The sequence below is a fragment of the Macrobrachium nipponense genome, chromosome 4 (assembly GCF_015104395.2).
Source record: "Macrobrachium nipponense isolate FS-2020 chromosome 4, ASM1510439v2, whole genome shotgun sequence".
NCBI classification, from domain to species: domain Eukaryota; kingdom Metazoa; phylum Arthropoda; class Malacostraca; order Decapoda; family Palaemonidae; genus Macrobrachium; species Macrobrachium nipponense.
Window position 1 is genome coordinate 70658970 of NC_061100.1, and position 5178 is coordinate 70664147.

The following is a 5178-nucleotide window of genomic DNA, read 5'->3' on the forward strand; positions in this document are numbered from 1 at the left end:
AAACCCAGAGTAAAGGGAATTTATTTTATAGCTCGCTGTCATATTCAAAATTTTCATTAGTATATGACGAATCTGTTATTTATAAAGTATTCAAATTGAAGGTTCTTTTTCGTTGATCGAGAAGAAACAGAGTGAACAAATGAGCAGCCTTTCTCCGCATCTTATGAAAAGAAAGAAGGATAATAAAAGGTGGTCGAGTATGTCAGGCAGATCCAGGACTAAGCTGATTAGATTTCACTATTCATACGGAAAGAAGAATTCGATACTTTTGTATTATTCCGTTCATTTCATTCAAAATTCTATCCTTGAATGGTTATTTGTGAATAGGCTTATTGATGTAATCAGCTGAAAAGACTACACAAATTAGTGCCACATCCCTTGTGGAGCCAGTATGTGAGAATGGACGAAAAGAGTTTTTTAGCGTAAAAAATTAGATTTTCTTTTTTATTCCTACCATAAAGGGGATTGCAATTCGTTTAAGTTCAGTTACCACTGCAAGGGCAACAACATCACACGCTCGTACACCTTCTGCTCTTATATATATATATATAATATATTTTATAATACTTATCTATATATATATTATATATATATATATTTTCTATTATATATATGTATATATATATATATATATATTATCTACATATATATATATAATTAATATATAATATATATATATATATTAGGTATATATCTTTTATATATTCCAAGGTATCTTTTAACCTAGTAAAAGGTAAGGTTTTTATCGGTGAAGGAGCTTGTACTCTCAGCAGCGAAATTACCTTTATTCTTTTACCTAGAAAGTGACTTATCATGATGTTTCATTTGTATCTGACTATTTTCCTACGGTTCAGGCAAAAACAACAAGAATGCAATGAACTCAGGGCTTTATTCAACAGGGAGATATTGTAAATATACACTCTGACTCACTTTAAAATTACATATATTTACACTGAGCAAACATCAGAAGAATGGGATATAAATTAAGCAAGTAAACAGAGTCCTGGCATTTCAAATAACTAAATTACATGGATAAAGAGATAACTGAAGAATGTCGGGGAGAATTCACTAGCTGGCACTGCAGATATAAGGGGCAGTGTTTTGGACCCATGGCAAGCAAAGTACAATCAGAGGGAGCATCCACAGCCAGCATCTCCGTCTGTAATTAAAGATGGACGAGGTTATGGGAAGGAAAGGAATCCGCATAATCAAGGAAAAGATGCACACGGAAGGGGCCAAAGTATCTCGATTCGCAACACAGGATACACTTCTGAGTTAAATAAATGCACTACATTGATTGAAGTCACGTCTTATTTGGAAACTAGCACTTTGTAAATGAAAAGGAAAAATCACTGAAAGAAGAATAACGTCGAGACTGATGAAGGAACCTCTGATCTGCGACACTTAACCTTCTCAGAGCGTTGTTTTCGCTGTAGATAGGGATGGAGGAAGAATTGAAAGGGTTTTAAAGGAAAAGATGCTTCGGTCCCTGTAGCCAAAATGCTTCTAACGATTTCGTCGGTTGTGTCGGCTACTTTATGACCTTCTTCTAGTCTGGGGCTGTAATCGCTCAGTTCTTGGTAGTCGTTTTTTTTTTTTTTTTTTTTTTTTTTTTTTTTGAGGCGCAGTCAGTTTCACCTGGGAAATCACACGACTAGGCGGGGTCACGTGGTTGGTTGGGAGAAAACCTCTGAAACTTTCTCCCGTCATTCCTTCCCACCACCCTTTCTTAGCCTATGGCACAGTTGTGCCTACAAAGCGGCTTCGTTTCCAGGAACAGAGGTTTCCAGGACAGAGTTCAGGAAGCAGTAATAACAGATTAAGAAGGGTCAATGTTTTTCCTTACCTACCTGTCCGTCAGCTATATGATAAAAAAAATTATTGTGCTTCTTTGAAAAAAATGAACCAATTTAAATTTTACGTTAGTTTTTCTTTAAAGCATAAAAGTTATATTGAACTTTATTTCTTTTTGTAAACTTCGGAGGCAAGTTGAGCTGGGAAGGTTGTCCATTCGTAGCAGTATGTATGTCCAGGAGGCATTTGTCATAAATTCTCTTCGGAACAGTTGAAGATAAATATTTCTGTGGTTCTCGAGGCTAAAACACATTAGGGATTTTTTTTTCTTTTTTATCCATTTGCAGATGTGAAATGTTCCAGTGGAGTTAATTGCTGGTCTCTTTCTCTCTCTCTTAATATATATATATATATATATATATATATATATTATATATATATATATATATATGTGTGTGTGTGTGTGTGTGTATATATATATATATATATATATATATATATATATATATATATATATATATATATATATATATATATATATATATATATATATATATAACTAATTACATTTTGGAAATTACAATGGATCTGCCCGACGCTTACTGTAAGTGCGCATCGATTCCCATAGAAGATTCAGTTATCACACCAGCTCCATTTTAAAATCAAAGGTATTTTCGGCAATAAGAAGCCATACAATCTAATGCAAAACTGACATCATGTGTGTATGTATGTAAACAGCTCCTTTAGGACAATTAGTATATTCTATAGAGAGCATTAAGAGTATGCCAAACGAAGATGACGGAATGCTTCGAAAGTGTTGATGTGTGTTCAAGAAATCTCTGAATGAGTAAACACTTGTCAACGCATTCTGAAATGTTGACATTCTCAAATGTTGATAAACAGGAGCTCTTGAAGAACAAGAAACCTAGGTCGGTAAATCTGGGTGGTGAGTACGGATGCACACAAGATGACCTTGTGATTCATGCTTCACAAAGTAATGGCAGCAAAAAAAAAAAAAAAAAAAAAAAAAAAACTACAAGAACAATGGGGTTTGTGCATATGTGCATGTATCTTAAGGGGTCATAAGGTCAGTGTAATGAGATATTCAGATAGATCCAGATTATTCTTACTCTGGTAGTGTGGAGATTTTGTGAAACAGCTGCCCATGGGAAGACGAGTAGCTTGAGGAAATAAAAGATGAGACATTTTAGTGATTAAGTGATGAACCTTTTTTATCATTGCATTGAACATGTTTATAAGACATTTTCCATATGCACTGTCTGAAGGCTACAATTCTTTTTTATTTTGCCTTGGTTTCTACATTTTATGCATTTTTATTTTTCCAAGGTATGTAGTTGCTTTTTTTTTCCTAAATGATGTGAACTTTGCTTTACCTCACATGATTTTGTAACGGATCACGTGATAAGGGAATTTTTGACGTATCGCTATGGCTTCGGTCATGACAGATGGTAACATACTATGGGGATAATTAATCTTTGAAGTTTGTTAACACCCAAGTCCAGGATAATGCATTCACTCATGAACTTGCTAAATTTAAGGATGGGCAATAATAATAATAAAAAAAAAAAACTAATAATAACAATAATAATAATAATAATAATAATAATAACCTAATAAAAAACCGACCAATAAAGAGGAAGATATGTGTATTCAAATGGTGTAAGAAAAAAATTCAAAAAAAATTTCTATACCTTCCACGGGGAGTGTAAGCGAATATCCCCCTGCTCCCCCCCCCCCCCCCCCCTTTTGCAGCCTCCTCTTTTCTCCTGACAGCCGTAAAAAATACACTAATTTTACAATTATAAGCGTTCTTTCTGATATTTTTTTTTTATTTTGTCAAATTGAAGTTACAGCTCAAACAATATTCTAAAAGATAAGTAATAAAACCGGGAACAAATTCTTTGTATATTTATTGTAAAATATTTACACGCATCCTTGGATGGGAAATTGCGAAAACATTCCCCCTTACCCCAATTATGGGGTTTAATAATGATTGATATAAAGGATACTGAAGTATTAAATTAAACATAAAACCTAACTGAACAAACATTTGTTTCATGTTAATGAAGAGGATAACTTGACACTTGTCAAAAACAGAGTGCCCTGTCAGTCTCGCATCGGCTCGCTCAACCTCTCAAGGTTGAAATCATTCATGGCACCAGCTTAAGAATAAAATGACTTCCGTATAGAAGAAAATAAAGAAAATCTTCTTGCTAACTACATTATATTTACAAAACATTGAATTATTTGGAAATATAGTAATGGGAAAGTGGGAGACATTCAATGCTCATCTAGATAAAAAAAAAAACGTAGATACAGGGCGAATTCGCACACATAAGAAAACAGCGTTTCTCTTAACGTTGTGAGGAATCCGCATTTGAGCATCAAGAAATTTTAATTTTGGTGGATAATTTGAATGGCACAATGTAACTTTAACATTTCTATATTTAAGTGAAACGAACCCCGAAAGACACCTCTGCAGAATACGAGCTTTCAGAAAAACTAAGTATCACGGTTGTATCTTTTACCATTATTGCTCCACAGATGTGGTATTTCCTCACCCCATGAGCGTCAGAATTCGATATCTGGATCTCTGGACCGGTTCAACGGATTTTGGATTAAATTTGGGAGGATTAGAAATCCCAGTCGGTAGAATATTTCAAGAGTTAAAAGGGCCACAGTCGGGGTTTTTACGTACTCCAGGTAGCTGGGCTTTACTATAACCGCCAACAACAGTGGCGGTTGATTTTGAGTGTGTTCAACTTATCATCGTCTCTCTACTCTAACGCATATCTTCACCTTTCTAGTTTTCCCTCTGGCTCCTACGAAGTTTCTGCAATCAAAATGACGTCATCCGTGTATGAAACACCGAACGGGCTCCTCCCTTACATCAGCGGCCATTACATTCAGGTCGATACTGAACAAAACAAGGGAACAGTAATTATATCTTCTGGATTGATCATTCATAACTGGGAATCTATACTGGCATATGAATTTCGTTGCCGTAATTTTGCTTCAATATTGTCCTGTGACTACGTCTTCATCAGCAGATATATTAAATAATCAAATAAAAGTCTCGAGCATTTCTTATTAATATGGAACACCGGTTGCTGGAAGGAAGAAATATATTGAATATATTCTTTGGACGAGGAATTTCACCATTATAAATTCTGCAGTTATCTTCTACAAGAAAAGTAAGATTTATTCCTTTAAGTTAATTGGCAATTAAAGTCAAAATAAGTTTGTTATCGAGAAATCGAAAGATTGTCTAATACAACAGTAAATAAAAGAGATAAGATATATCTTTAATGTGTCATTTCTCAGACCTTTGAGATACGACGAGAATCTCCCTAACTTTCTTCA